The 20,502-nt window shown below is 38.1% G+C and overlaps 1 long non-coding RNA gene across 1 annotated transcript; it reads left to right on the top strand.

Annotated features, from left to right (window-relative positions):
- The first annotated feature begins 12,850 nt into the window (after positions 1-12,850).
- LOC136263777 (uncharacterized) lies at positions 12,851-18,570 on the top strand. Its single transcript, XR_010704784.1, has 6 exons — positions 12,851-13,049; positions 15,396-15,460; positions 16,844-16,890; positions 16,938-16,999; positions 18,316-18,374; positions 18,437-18,570. It is a non-coding gene; the product is annotated as an uncharacterized lncRNA (long non-coding RNA).
- The last annotated feature ends 1,932 nt before the right edge of the window (positions 18,571-20,502 follow it).

The following is a 20,502-nucleotide window of genomic DNA, read 5'->3' as shown; positions in this document are numbered from 1 at the left end:
TTATATGTACTATAGTATGCCAAAAGGCACCTGTCAGGCTGAAGTAACTTCAAACAGTGAAAAAAAAAAAACCCTTAGCCTTAGCTGTTATCGAGTTACGCTTGTCTGAAGGAATCAGTCAGTCAGTCAGCCAGTAGAAAATTTCACTAAACAACTTTTTTAAAAATTGTAGCAACTTTTTGAAGTGTTTCAGGCCGTACTGAAGGCACTTTTGGACTTGGCTATACCTAACTAGTACTGCCAAGAAGATAATTTAGATAAAAAGATCATCTAGATACCTAAATCACTTATCGTAAATTTGCCTATCAAGATAATAGTAAATCTTTGCGATCGATTGTAAATCAACCACAGGCAGATGGGAAAGGTGCCAAACTAGTTGGGGAATCAGTTGCTTGTTATTTATTTGTAAAACTGTGTTTACAAAATAGTCCTATGATGTCACACCATTATCGGGATAATATCAATTATTGAGATAAATGGTTGTCACTTATCGAGATATAGGTTTTACTATTATCGCACAGCCCTAGCCAAGATGCCATGAAGGTACTGTAAGGCTGGTTTTAGGGTAATAATTTTGGCCATAAAAGCCCAAACCATCATGATCCGTAAGATACAAGTAGCCACACAAAAAAATTGTGAAATTTTCAACTAGAGTAGGGACCACAGTACATTGATAAAAAGTACTGAAACAAGCTGGAGTAGTGCACGATATTAAATCACAGTAAAACAATAAGAAGTGTTATATTCCTACTGTGCTCAAGATACTTTAATGGAAATATACAGTCACAGAATAAGAAATATGAGGATGGGTTATGTAACAATTATAGATCACTTTGAGGGTTTAGAAAGGAGAAAATGTTGGGTTCATAAAGAAATGTATGGACAGATGATTATGTTACAGTGAAATATACATAGGAACCTGGACACTTGAGGACACCAGACACTTAGTTAAGGCTGTTAAGTACCATCAGTACATGAACTGACCTAGAAATCAGGACACCTTGATAATGAGGACACTATTGGTCAGAAGGTGTACATATTAAAAGTATACTGATATGACTTCAGCTGATATTCAGATAACTGATATAAAAATTATCAAGCCGATAAACACATTATGTGACCAGATTTTACAAAACCGATCCAAATCGCACATGAGGCAAAATCAAAACTAACACCACCAGTGGATAGCTACACTATTGTACTAGTAGTTTTGACACTCAGCACCACTCAAACTACTCTGGACTGGTTTCAACAGACATCTTTTCTGGGGTGTGTGTAGAGCTCGAATGGCGGTTTTAGGCCTTGTGAGGGACCTGGCTTGGCAAGAATCAGTGATTTACAGGTGGACAGCCTGACAATGTTGGCCAGACGTTTTTTCTGTAGATTTTACTACATATCAACCACTAAGGAGCCAGCACAGCCCTGTAATCTTGTCTCTGGACTCCAATCGTGGTCTGTCTCCATTTTGAGGTCTAACCCTTTCCCACCCCGCCACCCCTTTGTGAGCACTCGTGATACTACTTCGCTCGTCCAACAGCTCAGACTTTCTATCTTATTTGGCAGGAAACTCTACAAGCAGCTACAAGTACTGAAAGTGGTCTGAAAGGTAACAGATTGATGCATCTTCAGTGTAAATTTCATACACATGCTTGCTATCCCTGGAGAGTTATGCTGGCTTAAAACCATTTATCTCGAAACTTCTAATGTGCGATTTGGATCGTTTTCCAAAATCCAGTCACATACAGTATAGCACTAGTATTTTTTTTTAAATTGTTAGTTTAAAAATGAAGTGGGGATCTATGCAATAAAAAGTAGCGAAACAAGAGATGAATGATGGTGTTACAGCATAGCTCAAGCTAATGTGCCAAAGTAGGGACTTTCCCATTGTAATACCATCATTCATCTCTTGTTTCACTACTTTTTATTGCATAGATCCCTACCTCATTTTTAAATTAACAATTTTTAAAATACTAGTTTGTTTAGTTTTTGTTGTAGCACAGCTAGCTAGTTACAACTTATTAAAGTACGTACTGTGCCAAAATTGGAAGCACATAGGCCTGTAGTAGCGTGCATAACTTACCTTTGATCGTAGTAGCAGTGGCACTCAGATCTATGACCTGTCTCAGTATGATGGCCCGTGTTCTATTCGAGGCCCGGTTCTATTCGCCCCAGCCGGAAGTTGTTTGAATGAACAGGCCCTTTCAGTTGTCTGGAGCTTAGTCTCGACTAACAGGATGAAGTAATACAATTTCCACTCGAGTACTATTCAATCACATGAATCACTTGCTGATCTTGCTGTCCGGAACGGATTGGCTGAGTCAGTGTGTTCAGAGGAACAAGCCATCGAGTACCAGTCCGTCTCAAATCTCTTCGTCGATTGCAGTCCAGGTGTTTGCAAAAGTCGAAGGGACAACTCAGCAACCTTAATGTTTCACATGCAACACTTGAAATTATAAGCGCCCCGCTCTTTTAGCAGCATAAGTGCTTTCTGAAATAATTTTGTGGTGTCTACAGAAAAGTGTTGATACGGAAAATTAATTCCTCAGTATGGTTTCGATGCTTGAAGAAGAAGACAACCAACCTGATTGAAGATAAAAGGAAAGACAAAGCGCACAAGGTGTACACTCGTCTGAACCCCAAAAGGCACATTCCACCGGTGAATTTGTTGTTGTGGCGTAAAATGGTGACCGTGCGCTGCTTCATTTGGGCTCTAGGTTTGCGACTGTGGTCAGGCAGTGAGTGAGGCAGTAAGACTAAAATCGGAGTTTTTGGCATTTTTAAAAATTTTATATCCGGCCACCTGTAAATGTTTTGTTGTATTTAATATATTATATGGACTAGTACTATTCCATAAAGGTGATTTTTGCCACATAAAATGTCTGTAGGATGATTTTTAAAGGCGGAAGTTTGGGTGCCGCACAAAACATTCACCACGATTCCTACTTAAACGGTACGACCGTACTGTTTTCCTGCATAATTTCCATTTAGTTATAAAGTGACAAAGTGGGACTGTAATCAACAGCTGACATTACATAAACAGGTGTTGTTAGGATACTACTAGAGCACTAGTGCCCATTAATAGATGTTTATGTATATCTACATCTGCTACTTGTTTACACATTACCGACCCAATACTGATATGCAAAAACAAGGACGATATAGCCGATAACTGATAGTCAATCAGATTATCAGTGTACCTCTATAGTCTTGCCAGCCAGCCTGTACTTTTTCTTTTATAATTTGGTTGGAAAAATGATAAAAGAAAAAATACAGGCTGGCTGGCAAGACTAGCACCTTCAGTGGCGGATCTAGGATTTTTGAAAGAGAGTTTCTGGGAGGTGTATTATATTTCTCCACAAAGCTATTGCATTAGTGGCTATACCATTAGTATAGCTATGCAGCTACATTATTATGATGCACTGTACTATTTTAGACATCCTTACTTGCTCTTGCTCATTTATTAAAGAAAGACAATGGTTTTCCTTGCTTCAAGTTCTCATCAAGGTCTCTTCTCTTTCGTTTCCTCATTTTGAACTCATGCAGAAACAAGCACCTGAAAAAGAAATTATCGAGTGATCAGAAAAGCAGCTGTGCATTTGATCTAGTTGGCCTGAAATGAATAAGAAGACATTCTGTAAGTTAAATGTTACTGTTATGATAAAGAGCTATTTACATCAGATGAATGGCTTACTCAGCCAGTATCACTTAAAAGTGAAATTCTGAACAATTCTGGATTGCCCATAATTGTTTCCAGCAATGGATTACCCATGATGGCCAGTGCAAGTATCAACTCCATATATGTGACCTAATAGAAAACCGTCGATATACGCGTATTTATCAAAATTCATTTTATTGGTTCTTTGTTGTCTACAGGGACAGAGGAATGGATTGGCTAAGTTTCAGCTTCATAAGATAAGCAGTGTGGGAAATACAGCAGTAGACACCCGGATAAGCAAATAAATCAATATGTATAGAAGACATCGAGAAAATAATCTATAGGCACTTACATAAACCATCATAACGTGCTGATACAATGGCATACAAAGTTGAATCTTTGCTCATTGTATTCACCATGAATTTGTGAATCCACCAAGGTATAGTTTTTGCCAAAGGTATTCTTCTGTGATCCAGAAGGAAGGCGAATTCATTGAAGAAAAATCGTTGTAAATTCTTTCGTCACCACAATGTAAACAAACATCAGTAAATCAGAAACCCACCTGTGTATGAAGATGAAACAAGGATTTTTGAACTCCCTATGAATAGGGGAACACGATGATTCCCAGGGTTTATCCACTGGAGTGTCAATTCACCAACCAACAACGATAAAAACTTGCATAATTTTTTTTCTGAAGTTTGCATTTTTACCCATTGTTTTTGAATGCGTTTTATTACAAAAGTACTATTGTGCGTATATAGACGGTTTCCTAAAATTAGGTCACATATTATCACGTTCACAAGTTCAGAGTTGGGGATAACAAGTTACATTTGTAATGTGTTACATAATAATATTACTTAGTTGTAACGTAAGAAGTAATAACGCACTACATGACAAAGTAACAATAATATATATATAACAGATATTTGTATCCGGCATGTAATCGGCTGCATTTTGGGTCCTGACAGGTAAGAACAAACAGTGATAGTGTATGGGGAGTGCCCTTGAGACCAAGATACTACAACAACATATGTTTTTGAGGTTGAACTATACCAGAGAGAGGCGCCTGTCTCACTCATGTCACTTGTAGTTTTAGGCTGGGAGCATGTATTTAGAAGGTTGCGCTTAATTTATAGTTTGTTACGAACAAATATAATATGTAGTAGTTGTAACATGGGCACGAGTGATTTACCTGAATTATATGCACTCGCACTCGGGCTGCGCCCTCATGCTCGTACATATATTTCAGGCAAATCACAAGTGCCCATGTTACAACTAGTGTATTCCACTTGGGTGACTCACCTGCAAATGTGCATGGAAACTGCAGGGATGCTTTGCAAGAGTATTTATATGGGACCATGTGAATTTCGATTGTGGATAACATCGTAAGAGCAATGACAAGGTGCTGTTGAGAGGCCGAATGTAAGTGTATCGTCACAAGCATGCAGATCGCTTCGATTGTGGATACACAATTAAACACAGGAAGCCCCAATACGAGCTGAACAGCTCTTACTATACTAGCCATGAATAAACTAAAACAGTGAATATGTTTACAGCGCTATAATGGCCTAGCCAATTAAGTGCCATGTCCAGTCACTACGTGTGTGTGACATCCCGCCAAGTGTCAAAACAGCAATATAAAGACGATTCACAGTTGCTAAAGCACTTACTTTTACTAGCCATGAATAAACTAAAGTACTGAATACTATTAACACTAATGGCCAAATCAATTAAGCGCTACACACAGTGTCTGTACATCGCCACATGACTATTGAATGCAACATGATCAATATGAACTAACCTGTGACCTATCTTCTCCCCCAAGTCCATGATCTTTGCTGTGGCTCACTTAACAAAACTAAAACTCACTATCGATCCTGTGAAGTGTCGCTATATTAAAGCAGGAGATCGCACAGTTTTATCAAAGAAATCGAACAAGGGGGTGTAACTCCCATAGATACTGTACTACGATCTGCGACCGGGGTCAAAGTGAAAGGCCAACTAACAAGGCCAATTTTACACAAAGGACAATGGTAAAGTTGTTATCCCAGCACGGTCAAAGCAGCGCGAGTAAGTAGTGCATGAAAATATAGCAAAAATAAACAGAACCAGGTCAGTGGTCAAGACAAAATTTCGAAGAAAGTCAACGGTCGAAGACGAAAATCGATCTTGACCGGCTTTGACCGTGGTCGCAGATCGTAGTACAGTGCCTATTGGAGTGACAACCCCTTGATCGAATGATTTCTGAGAATACTTGGAATGCATTAATGAGAATAGGAGGTAGTATATACGAGTTATATCCCTCCTAGGAGGGATATAACTTGTATATACCTCCATTTCTCATTAATGCAATCCTGAACACTGATAGCAGTGCTATTATACTACTTATACACCTTCTCTTCCCTTTGAAGTGAGGTGTGAAAGTGGTATATGTAATAATATTACTAGTTACAGCCCTCAAAGTAATGTGTAATATGTAACTGTAATGTGTTATATTGTACAGAAGTAACTAGTAATATGTAACGAGTTACATTCTTAGAGTAGCGACCCCAACTTTGCACAAGTTAGAACCGTTTTAGTAAGTGCCAGTAATTTATTTTCCCAATACTTGCTGTACAAATCCATCCTTCTGTTGTTGCTACCTTGCAGGGCTGTAACTCCAAAACATCTTGGCATATGACCAGAAGATTATAACTAAAAAGATGTCGGGTGATTTTGGCTATGAAGATCGTAACTATAATATGAAATTTGAAGAATGCATGGTTATGTCGAAGTTTCAATCACTTTTGTTTTCATTAAAAAAAAAAGACTTTTAGACTCTAACAAAATCATTAACAGGGGATAGTCCTATTGTGTTCTTGATGGAATGGCCTTACCATAGAACAAAACAAACTGTTTAAAGCATATTACAGATAGACTACAATGATTTGGTGTGGCTGACCACCTGAGGTTAGTTATGATTAATATTAAACACAATACAAAAATATTAGCCACACTTTCCACAAAACACTTACACCATACAAAGATCCCCATATTTAACAAACATGCATACCGACAAATGATACACTTTATCCTCCAGAGAAGTCTTGCCTATTAACTCTGGTGCCATCCTTTCTTTGAAAGGATGTGCAAGTGTTCACCAGTCATAATAATGTTACAAAAAAGGTAAACAAACAAGCATAAGGAAAAATTAGGAATTTTAAGGGATCATAGAAAAGTATGGAAACAAGAGAGGTCGCCTACACCTGCAGATATACTAGTGGACATTTAATCCCTACAGTCATGGTTAACCACACATTGAAGTAGGGATTAAATGTTCACTAGTGTGTCTTCAGGTGTAGGCAACCTCCCTTGTTTTCATACTATTTTCTATGATCTCTAATCGAACTTAAAATTCCTTTATACTAGTATATATATTATACTGTACATGTACACATATGCGTTCACACACACACACGCATGCACACACACAAACGCACACACACACACACACACACACACACACACACATGCACACACACATGCACACACACACAAACGCACACACACGCATGCACACACACAAACGCACACACACGCACACAAATGCACACACACGCACACACACACCGATGCACACACACACGCATGCACGCACGCACACACACACAAACGCAATTGTGGTTCCATGGATATGTCACAAGTGATTACATCAGATGGAGAAAAATCATATATGCCTTCCTTTTCTGTCAACATTGCATGCATCTGAGGAATAGAAATACCAACTAACTACCAAACTACTAACTATACACCTGCCAAACCCTGCATCCTCTGTAAATACCAAACTGTTCTCTAAGTACCACTGTATAATTATAATAACACACTACAGCTACACACATGTATTTCAGTCAACATAAAGTACAATGGGTACATACTCTAGGCTTTGTAACTGGATTATTAGATTACATCCTCCTCTCTGAACAAGTTCCTTTGACCTTTTCAGTATCAGGTATTTATCACAAAAGTGACAATGTAAATAAGCAATAATTACAAGTACTGTATAGTGATATGTCCATCAGAGGGAGGTTTCTAAGGGCAGGAAACTCATTTGGATTTCCCCACTAATTTGCAACACTAACTGAAATTTCAGGATTTTCAAACTAGGGATCCATACAGCATGTAGTGAGACACAATTTACAGTTTTACATCTCAGTCAAGTAATGGTTTCTCACAAGATAGCAATGTATTAGTTCAATATTTCAACCAAGATACTCTAATAAAGCAGTCGGATAGCATTGACTACTCTAGTAGAGCAATCATTCAACAAGCCTCCTTTAGAAAATCATATATGTCTCCGGTCATGCTGTCATGAAAGTAGCTAAATGAGAGTATGTAAATTAGCAGTAGCATGAACCACAGGGAAATCATACAAGTGGTAATCACCATTAAGGAATGTAGCTAAAATCATTTGATGGCCAATAAATATTTCTCTCCCATACTCCCTAGAAGTTAATTCTCACTTTCTCTCAAGATGGCTTATATGACTTATTTGATGTTAGTAGACAAGACCAAAATACCAAACATGGTCCCACATTGACAAGTAACAAACACCAACAACATGACCCAACATTAGGGAATGACCTGGGAACATTACACCAGTGTGCGAAATAACGTCCGGACACCACAACCGGACAATTTCCGGTCAATTACACCATTTGTCAGGCCATAATTCAATTTGTCCGGAAATGGTGTCCTTTCAAAGTTTATAGTGTTAGCATTGGGCTGGGAGGGAGGCCAGACATGATGGTATTGACATGTAATTAAGTTATGTATTTTTGGTTTGTACTGACCACAAAGGCATGCCCATGGTAACCTCTGAGGTTAACAGTTTACTATGTTGTGCCAGCCTACTTGTATCAGTCACTTGCACTGCAGTGGTAAAATGTATTTAAAACCTGATTGCAATTAGTAGCTTTTACTTGTGGTATTCATGATCACCTGTACAACCAGTTTTTAAGCTAGAATGAACAAGGCATCAGTGTATCTATTCATATTAGGGATAGAGCCACTATGTATTCTAAGCCATGGCAGCATAAGCAAAGTTTGACCATGCATATGGCTATATCATTCCAAGGCAAGTAGAAGGCCTTAACTGAAGTTCTTATGGCTCCTTTCCTACAAAGGCCCAATTGATTCTATAGAAGCCCTTTCATATGGCCAGTAGCTACCCTTTAAAATGCTGTACTATCAGTATCAGTGAGTGGTTGATAAGTAATCAGCTCTACAGTACATTGGTGGTCCCAATGTTTGAAACAAACATCCAACTGGTAGAAACACAGGAAAGGAGAAAAAATGTCTGGTCAAATTGCCTGATGTCCACTCAAGTTTTGCAATGTCCTGACAGTACGACTGGACATGTCTGAAAAGTTATTTCGCACACTGTACACACAAAACATGTCCTCACCCTTCTTAGTTTTCTTTGCCAGATTTTTACTTGCCTCAACTGTCCTGGTACAAGCTTCTTTTGCTTCACTGACACTCTTTTTCAACTCTACAATATGATAACATCAACTATGAATATTATGTGTTATGTAGTGGTCACCTCTTTTCAATGGTATTTGCAGACTTGCAAAATTCTTCCAATCTTCCACACATTGATGTCAACAAGTTGGTATTAAAAGTCCTGTACATTAAAGTGATGATACAACAATAATGTGAATGGCTTCCATACCATTGCCATTTGCTCATGGCTATAATAAAAAAAGTGTGTCTCACTGTTTACAGAACAATTATGAACTGGTGTAACCATGAGCAGTGAAATTATTACTATAAAAACTATAATAATATCAGAGTGGCTAGTCTACTATCTAATGACACAGTCAACCATTTCACATGTAACAAGTATATCAGAAAGTAGACTAGCTACACTGTCATAGTACTAAGATATTGTAGTGTAGTGTATATACCAGTGTGTGTTTAGGTGATGTAGTAGATCATTCGGTTATCTGGACCACAAATGGTATCAGGTGATGATAAAAGTGTTTAGTGACTTGGTTGGGAAAGTTCATATTGCACTTTGTATGGGAGGATCACATGTGCTGACAAGTACTGTATTACAGTACCAATTAGCTACAGTAACTGTATGAGTCATACAGTAAGAAATGTCATGAAAAGAACCTCACTTAGACAAGATGATTGATCACATGTGACATTGTAAATCACTAAAACTAGCCAGACTAATTCTATCAGTTGTGAAATAGATTATGCAAACACTCACTGATACTGAAAATTGATGTGGTTTGATAACTCTGAGATAAACGCTCTGAGCAAGACGACCAGAGGTACAATAAAATACTACATATGTTTGTGTGTACGAATACACTTGGCTTTGCCTCATGCTGTATTAGCCTCTCGACACATCCCTCATGCTGCATTTTCTGTACATGTGCATGGCAGTGGTAACTACAACATACAAAGCTTTGTCTAAATACATTTAATAAAACATACAAAACACTCTAATTGAACAATCACACTGAATTTCAAAAATACAATGGTACAGATTATGAAGGACATTCAACCATTTTATACAGGAGGAAACAACACTTGTACAAACTGCCTGTTATCCAAATCTTGTTACGTTTCAACAACAGAATAGTGGAGTACACACTATACTGAAATGCCACACACTTTAACTTAGCACTTCACTTTTAATGCCATATGAAATCATTAAACACAATCAACGTAATCTTCTTCATTACACATTCCACCAGTTATTTGATGAGAAGAGAGTGTACAAAACATTTAGTACATACAAGGGTTATTCTACATTGGATCATCACTAATACACAGCTCTGTTCTCAACACAAAGTCTGTTCAGATTAGTGCAGACCATTGATTATGAATTTAGCTGGGCATGCGAAAACAGGACATGTGGGCACATAAAATTATTTTGTCTACTTTTTCAAACTTTCATGACTCGTAACTTTTTATACCATTATACTATAGTAGTGACATTTTCACCCCTTATTAAACATTTAACTGGTCATATAACACAAGTTACAGAATACAAATATGTTAATCCAATACTGAGATATAACCCGTCATGTGATGGAGTGTAGTTTATGCCCACATGCCATGTTATCACAGGCCCTGTCACTACATACAAAGTACAGTAATAGAACATTTGTGACCCACTGAGCAAGAACTGGCTATTATCGCAAAATTCTATAAAACTGTATTGAAATACACTGGGTAAAAATACGAGTGCGACATGGCAAATTTACGCATACTTCAATCACATTTTGTACGTACTGAAATACGCCTGAAATTTTCCATGCCCAACACCTGTAGAACAAGGAATTTGATTATGAGTTGCTGTTTACACAAGCAAAACCACAAAGCCATTATAGTGAAACAATTTATCTAAGTAAAACCAAATGTGAAATTCAACAACTTTACAGGGTAGGGCTGTTTATAATAATGAACTATGGCTAACCTATTTACAGTTGAAGTGATTATCTCCAAGTCTGATTTTCCAGCAGCGCATGCACATACAGACATGAGGACACTGTTTTGAGGCATACAAAAATTAGCAGCACGCCACTCTAACCTATATAATCCCTCTCCTTACTATTTCCCTTCATTAGTAGTGTCATTATCACTTAAAGAATCATCTACAATGTTTGTTATTGACATTCCGAAAGTATAGGCAATTCCATCATCTAACTGCGCGATGGTGTGTGAGAGACCGGTTATCCCTGTTCCTGTTTACTTGAGGGCATGACCACTACAGGATAAGTGTAGGGGCTATACACCTGTAACTGAAGTTAGAGTGTGTTTAGAATGTGATGATATGGGAGTTTATATATTGAAACCATCATATGGCAGTTGTGGGTTAAAAATAATAAAGAGTGTTTAATTTTATCACATGCAAAAACTGCTATGGTTTTCACCACCAAAAGCTACATTCATACAAGCCACCTAGCAACATGTTTAAAAGTCTTTTTACTAAAATTATATTCACATATTTCTGAGGGGTCGCCAGCACCTTGGGACTCTCGTGCACTATTTGAGAAATCCATTAAATATTTAGAAATCCTGAAATTCAATTATTTTCGTTTCCATCCATTCACAAACTCAATTACCAAGTTGGATATGCAATCAGTCATGCAGTGAGTCTTGAGTCACACAAATCTTTACTAGAGTCACGACAAAGGACTCAAGATTGCTGTGAACAAGACTTTCAGTTGAACCAGGATGGGGATTGGCTAGTTAATTACCTACTGGATTTTGTAAAGTATACCTGTGTGTCTGTAAACTAAGGCTCCTGTGGTCCACTAGGCTGTGTCAGCCACTCTCCCCGGCACAAGTAGCAGAATGTAAATATCACTGTAAAAAATTATATTGTATTTACAACTATTTAGAGTCTCATTCACAATTTTGATATTTTGCATGGGTGTTGGTGACCCCTCGGATATTTCTTATTGTTACAAACTCACCTTAATGAAGGTGATGAAGGAAGCACAACTGATGACCAATAAGACATAGACAACATTCCCATTCCATCAACAGTAGTCATCCTTTGAAGAATATTATTAAAATAGACATCTGTCACGAACATCATCTTGATGGGATTAAAGCCATATCTCTGTATCATTCTTGTTGAACAGGCTGAAGATGGCCGCACCATAGCCATGATTCCTGTAATCTTGGAATTTCATCAACAGTTCAGTCTCTAGTCTGAGGTTGTTCATGTTGGCGGTACTACAGTTTTAGGTGTCAGGGATAGCCTTACTGTGACTGTAGTGGCTGTGATAGTAGCTCACAATGGCCAAGTGCACCATCTCTAACATGTACTGTACAGCAGACCAACCTTTCAGCGCTACTTCTCCTGCTGACTTCACCAGCTCCGCCCCCTAGATTGATGCATCCATGCTAGGAGTGGCCATGGCTTCTTGCAATGCACCGAGATTCCGGCGTGCAAGATAATACAGGCGCGGACATGACTCAACCTATTCTCGTACTTATTTTGACCATATAGTTCAATAGTGCACAAGGCCTTATTTTGAACTATATTATGATTATGATTATGATTAGATACTGGAAAGACAGCACTCAGTGCTGGTTACATCCAGGAGGGGGGGGGACCCTCAAAACAAAAAGGGGGTTAATTACAACAAATCTAGTCCAAAAATACAATTATTAAACTGTTATGGTCGAAGTGTCTGGTAGAAGATATACGGATACTATCTGGGCGCTTGTACTGTTGTAGATCAGGATTCTCTAGCGGATACTGATTCAGGTGTTTTCGTGATGACCTGGTGAACAGTACGTGGTAGTGATTGTGGAGAAGTGAGTCAGGGTGACTATGACAATGATTGTTCAGTTGCTGAACCAGACCAGAAGCTGAGTGAAGGTGAATTCTCACTATAGAGGGAAGAGGGGTACGTACCTTGGTACGTACGGTCCAGCTTTCATGGGTATAGCTCCTAGCCTCCAGTGGCGTAGCCAAACCCGGGCAAGCCAGGGCATTGCCCGGGCATCAGACTTCTTTGCCCCACCATCAGCTCCTAGAGTAATTATAAAGACGTGGGCTGGATAGCTCGAGATTTTGCTAAAGTTACTTAACTAGTCACTGTACAAGAATAAGTATAGCACAACTTATACAACACTCACTGTGCCATTTTCGCCGATGGTTTCCTTCTTTTTGGCTAAACAGAGATGGGGTTATCCGAGGGATTTTCCCTACTAGTAACTTGATTATGCACAAATAGAGAAGGCAATAAATAGAAGCAAGATCACGTGATTATAAAAAACCGCGCAGCATTGTGGCAAGGAGTAAAGGACAAAGATTTGGTTTCACTATAGTGGGCTGGACGATTTACATTTGGATTAAGTGATCACGGTAGCTATTGGTGTGGTAAAAACTCGGGAGGCAAAGCAGTCTAGAGGTATTTGTGAAATTAGCACCCATCTATCCGTGTGGATACTGCTCAGTTCAAACGGTATGGAGTATTTGTTCAGTCAGCAATTCTTTTCTTTTTGTTTCCACTTTTCTAGGCTAACAACTGTAGTGGCAGAGCATAGTCATCACGTGATAGAGCGCCTCGTGCTTTAATTCAAGAATCTTTGTAGTCTGGTATTAAGACATATGTAGCTAGATGTATGTAATATGTTAGAAGGCCAATAGCTAGCTAGGTGTTCGCTTCAATTAGTCATCTTGCATGCAGTAGTGTAGGATCATACATAATGCATTTTAAAAATGTCATATTGATGTCCATATGAAGATGGGCATGTGTACGTGTGTTGCATGGGAAATGGCTTGCCCACCCATTGCCCAGGCATGGCGAAAAGTCTGGCTACGCCACTGCTAGCCTCCATCCTACCCATGCAAGTTTATGCCTTTCAGTGAGCTGGTCTATGGTGGCTAGATCATTTACTAGACTGATGAAAATTAAGAAGCACTCCCATTTCCCCGCTTGTGTTGTGTTGGAACATGAATCTATGGCTGTAACTTCTGAACTTTGGGTACAGACAAGAGTTGCTTCATCAGTCTGCAGCTAGTAGTGGCACAGGTATATCTGCTACCACTGAGGTTGGCTTCCACATTAGCAGATAAATAGGGTATGGCTTATAGCTAGTTGATACTTGAAGTGTAGGCTTTCTTTTTTCACTGTTGAGAGCAATGTACCTGTCATGTGTTATGCACCTATCAGTGTCCACCTCCCCACCTTGGAGTAGGGTGGGGCAGGGGATTTAACAAACTCTAGTGTCAAATTTCCTAGTGATGTGCCAATAAGAGATTTATCCCATTAGCCGATATTGAAATCAATGGCCGATACCGATCCGATGTTTGCCAAAATTTTACACATTTTGTTATTTTATTTTTGATGAAAACAATGGCAGTAAAGTTAATCAACTAAGTAATCTGCTAATAATTACTGTTACTGATATTGCTGAAATTTGGCTGATAAACTGATTTCTGATTATTTACCAATTAATTGGTGCATCACTAAAATTTCCCAGTGCTGGGACAAAGAAGCTTGTTGAAACCCCACTACGTCCCTACCTTTAAAGAGGGATGTTTGAGTTATCTGTAAAAAGACTTACACTAGACTGATCCCAAGTCAATCACACAGTAGCATATGGAAAAATTGCAGCCTCAGAACCTCAAAAGAAGCAGAAATGTTTGTGAGGTATGCTTGACCATACCTTTTATATTACACTTGGGGCGGTTTTTATAGTGTTTAACATTAGTGGCAAGTGATATGTACCCTTTGCTTCCTTATATGTTTAGTATCCATGACTACTTATGTGTCTAGAATTGGTATTCCATAGCAGAAAGCATGGACTTGTTTTTGCACAGATTGATGGCTTACATGTGTGCTGTACTATAGTAACAGTTGTACTATCTTGTTGTGCTCTCTTGAAAGTCTGTGTATGTGTGTTTTCCGCACAGAAATGTTTTCAACAGTTTTGCAATGCAGGTTACTGCAGTCTGCTACATAGCTATAGAATCTTAATTTTTTTTGTAACCTCTTCCATGGCCATTTTGTGTACATATGTAATGATATATGTATCAAACACACACACACACACGCATGCATGCAATGCGCACACACACAACACACACACATTTTATTGCTGTACTTTGTATTGGCGAGGTCAAACGGAAGTGTGTACTTTATATCCATATTGTGCATCCGGCTGCACACTTCAAAGCTGCTAATCTAATCTGTGTTTGTTACACCTACATCTGTAGGAAAAGTAGTGCTGTATTAGCAGATCATGGACCGGTGGATCATGGATCAATGGATCATGTGAAAGGTAAAAGTGCATATAATTATTTAGTGTGTGTTTATGTGGCCGTATATTGTCATATGATCACTTAACAGCTGGACATCCCTTTTTCACTGAATCTTCACAATTGTTCACCAACGCCTTGTGTAGGCACTTTGGAAAATAATGTAACGTTATGTGCTTGTACCCAATTTCTTGCTTGTTTGAACAAAAAAATTATTGTGCATATCTACCCAGCTGTATTAGTGGGACCTGGCATTAACTGCAGCAGTAAATTCCAACTGTTACTGTATGTTATGTCGCTAACTTAGTGGGTTAATACCCATGCGTGTCTTCACCTATGTGACATGTTATACATAGCGTCCTACTTATTACCAGTCCTACCCTTGATGCTGGCATCTGAGCAGTGCATCCCCAGTATTCCAGTGGGCAGAGACAAAGGAACCTTACTTGCTTTAAGCGTGAATAAGCTCTTCCAACCCACCAAGAATTACCAAGAACTTACATGCACACAAGTTTAGCAAATAAAGTTGACTAATTTCGTATAATCATTATTGAACATATTGTAGCTAATAGGCAAAAAAAGTTTTGGCAACTTAGTCCCTCTAAACTCCCATTGTTTATGTCAAGTGTACATGTATATATTTGTACTCTGTGTGTGTGTATGTGTGTGTGTGTGTGTGTGTGTGTGTGTGTGTACACGTGTGTGTGTGTGTGTGTGTACACGTGTGTGTGTGTGTGTGTACACGTGTGTGTGTGTACACGTGTGTGTGTGTGTGTGTGTGTGTGTACACGTGTGTGTGTGTGTGTGTGTGTGTGTGTGTGTGTGTGTGTACACGTGTATGTGTTTGTGTGTGTGAACATGTATGTGTATGTGTATGTGTCTGTGTGTGCTCACCAACCTGGTAATTGCTATAACTTCAATTCTCAGTGATGCTTGATTGTTGTCACTGTTGTTGTTTTCTTGAGAAAGAAACTTTGCATGTCTCGTATAATAGTGAAACTTTGTGCACCCACACATTTGCTTGTACAGCACTCCTGTGGGGGCCCTATCGTGTACATGAATGCTTATATTGTAGCACCTGATTAGTGCACAGGGGTATCCCAGTGCTGGTACCTGGGCCAGTAGGTGTGACCACACATACAGCAACCCAAATTATTTTTGGTTTTGCCTGCATGTTTTAGTGTAGTCTGTTTATGTGTGTTAGTATGTGACAATGTGAGTAGTGAAGGGTAAATGATGTGGCTGTGAAGTTTTTATGTGTACTACGGCACAGTAGTTGTTACTGACAAGGTAACTACCATATAGTGTTGCATATAATACCATCAATTTCACCAAATTATCAGTGTGGGTGTTGCTATAGTAACTGTTGAATACTCATTCAAATAAGTATGTACATCTTTATTTAGTAGTGCAGTCCCCTGCGTACGATGACTACTCCAGGTAAACAAACAAGGTGTGTTAAATCATGGTGTTTGGATGCCTTTACTTCTATGTATACAGTTGTCCAAGTAAAGTGACAAGAGGTAGTCTCGGTCAAGAATCCCAAAGAGTTTGTTCAGTTGGTGAGCCATTGACTGGATATGTGACCAAGTCTGACAAAACCAGGCTTATAGCCCAAAAAATGCACAACACTTAATGTTCTTTATAAGGTATAACAATTCTGTAAAGTTCCCACACAAGTGGTCGAAATGTTAATTTGTTATCATGTTCAGCGAGAAAGTTATTATTATACATATGTCAGACTTTTGAAAAGTGATCAAAATTTGACGGGCTATAAGCCTGGTTTTGTCAGACCTGATCACATTATATTGTACATTAGATGTGATCATTAATACCTACCATTGAAAATGATTTGTTACTATTCAATGTGATCAAAAATTTCTTTGATGTTCTTGCTAAAATAAAGTTTCATTGAAAGTAGCTAGCAGGCTTAACACTTGTTATACTGATTCCTTAAAATGTGTTAAATCATACGTCAAACATTTACAGGGCACCTTAGATTTCTAGTAATATGGTATTCTGAACTTTTGTGTCACATCATGTGAGGTTGAGGCAGCAAGTTGATGTACACATGTGGTACTGACCTTATGTAGCACTGACAACTTTCTTAATTGTTTATTATTATTGTAATGCCTGCCAATCTTGGGTCGTATAGAGAGTTTGCCTTATGCACACTGTAGCTTCAGTCACACTCTAATGATGTAGTTGAAGTGCGACTTACCTGTATGTACCCCAATAGTACGTGGTATTTTACTGTTGGAGTATTGGCTTACATACGTTAAGGGGATTGTAATGGTAGCTTTTTGGTAGTGTCACAGTGTGTTTGGGTAATTGTGTGCGTATGTGCTATCTTACTATATGCCAGTTGTATGTGTGCCATAGAGAAGGCTACTAACAGGATTGTGAAAGTGTGGCTTGGAGAAAAGTCTCCTGCATGTGTACATGAGTTACTTACTTTGTAACGATTGTGTGCCATTTTCATGTGTATTTTTTTGAGTGTGTCCCCTGCATGCATTGTCTGAAACATAAGATTATTAGTTAGACGTCTTGAAATTGGTATCTGTACATTAAGAATTGGATTTGTACAATACACTAGTGAACAAGAAGTCTGCTAGCATGGAGTGTACCATCATAAAGAAGTCTGGCTTACCAGTTGTTAGCCTGAGTTTGTAATGAAAGTGGCTAACAAGTTATAAGCCTTATTTCACCACATAGCTGTATTTTGAGACACCAATTGCAATGTATCAAAAATTCATAATAATCATGCATGGTAAGTACATACTGGAAATGTTTTTAGCAACTGTCATGGCAACAGTTGCTAAGCAATTGTTGGCAGGGATTACCAAATTTATGAATTTTGCTTTTTTTTCCCTTACAGTTAATTGTGGTCATGTCACAAACTGAAGACTTGCAAGGAGAGATCGATGCAATTATTAGGTAAGCTGATGCAAATAATTGCGTATGTAGACTTTAGCTTATCGTCATTGTATATTGTATAGGAGGAGAATAGCATACTCAGTTTCAAGTACCATCCGAGTTCTAAAGAAAATTGAAAAATATATCATTATACAGTACTGTTACTGTCATTGTACTGTATGACTGTAGTACTTTTTACTATTATATTATACACGAATCAATGTCACACCCCATGCACCTACCCCAGATTGGGCAACGGGTAGGAATTTGTAAGGGACTAACTCATCCCCAGGGTAGGGGCATTTGCAATACTAATCACCATATTGTTAATGATTCCCGAGATAAATAATACGAAGTAGTAGAGATTTAGAACTCGAAGTTGTCCCCAGGGTCTCGGTGAGTAAATTGCCTTTGCAATTCCCTTACCTGGGGTAGGTAGGGAATAACATTGATAGGTACATTATTGTACAGTTGGTGGCTCAATATTTTATATTCATACTTATTTTTATCATGTCACTACAGCAGAAAATGCATGTGCCAGTATGTGTGTAGTCTTCAGTCTTTCATCAGCTCATACACTTGTATTTATTATAATGTGACACCTACCCAATCGTAACTCATATTACTATGTACTTAATTTGCATGGCAGTATTTCTGCCTTAGCGGGAGGCATACACAATAAACACTGTAATGCAGTATTTCAGATAGAATAAGCAGAATTGCACAGTATCTTCCCGCAAATAAAAAAGTTTGCAGTTAAATTCGTATATAGAAGAACCAATCCCAGTATAAGAATTTATAATTATCATAATGATTGTTCTGGTATTGGGCTCTGGCCATGGGTTGAATTTTCAAACAACAATATTTATGTAAAATTGTGTAATGCATATGTGACCGGATTTGCGAAAAGGGGTCTTCCACACACATCCATTTCTATGAACTTGGAAGCCCATAGCTCAGTGGCCCATAGCTCAGTGGAAGGTACAAACTTGCAATTTTCTACATCTATTAACTGACGTTGGTACTCACTACTCTTCAAATTTCAAGGCAATGACTTTTTCCAATCTGAAGTTATGAATAGCCAAAGTTCACAAATTGGATGTGTGTGGAAGACCCCTTTTTGCAAATCCGGTCAATTTTTCTTCTTTTTTTAATGTTCAGCTGTATTATTGTACATGTACAGCATGTGTACATGATAATTGAAGGTATATAGTGGGCTGATTTTGCTGGCAATCCCATAAATCATAATGGGTAAATTTTAAATCATAATAGACTGAATGAAGCCTATTGGTTTCGTGTTAATGGATTATAATGTGAAATTTCAAATACAAATTGTGCACTTATAACTTGACATGTACAATATTTCCACTGCAGTGATACAGAATATAGATTATCTAACTAATGGGGTAATATTGGCCGGATTACTTTGTTATCAGTGAAACAGTCAATTATATTCCAATAGAACAATCACTAGCTAGCTAGCTACCATCCATTATGTCTCTTGTACACAGTATGATAAACTTAGTAATGCAACTTACCATACAATGCAATGTGTGTTTTGTACATGTACTAGTATGCGTGTTAATTTTAATGTACCACATGAACACTGCAGCTGTTTATTAAAAAAAGTTGAGCAAGTATTGACAACATACAGTATAGATAATTATCACACAATAATCAAACATAATAAATTCAAAAATTAGATAGGAATCATGATTAGGCCACTCCAAGTCATACCTTAGTTTCTGGTCACTCCCTAGCCAACAAAAAGGATGCAGACGGGCGGATGATCAGGACTATAGAATCTTATATACATATACACCAGTAATATAATATACTGTGATAACACATGTACACTGTATTATCTCTGTATAGTATTATTATTTGCTCAATTTATCTTGATTTTATTAACCAACATTCTTATAGTCACATACTTATGCTTCTGCAAAATGCACTAGGAAAATTGTTGATGGCTAGTTATACTGCTTTAAAAGAACTGAGCACAACAATGTATAGCTAAGTACTATATTATAGGAATTAAAGGTCTGCTGATGTACGTATTGTATATAGCTATAACATGTTTTTACTTTCCAAGTGTAATGTCTCATTAGCTACGTATACGCTAGGAAAGTATCCGAGTGTTCAAATG

Source organism: Dysidea avara, chromosome 8 (genome assembly GCF_963678975.1).
Source record: "Dysidea avara chromosome 8, odDysAvar1.4, whole genome shotgun sequence".
NCBI classification, from domain to species: domain Eukaryota; kingdom Metazoa; phylum Porifera; class Demospongiae; order Dictyoceratida; family Dysideidae; genus Dysidea; species Dysidea avara.
The sequence above is the reverse complement of the archived record's forward strand: the minus strand, read 5'-3'. Positions and strand labels throughout refer to the sequence as shown.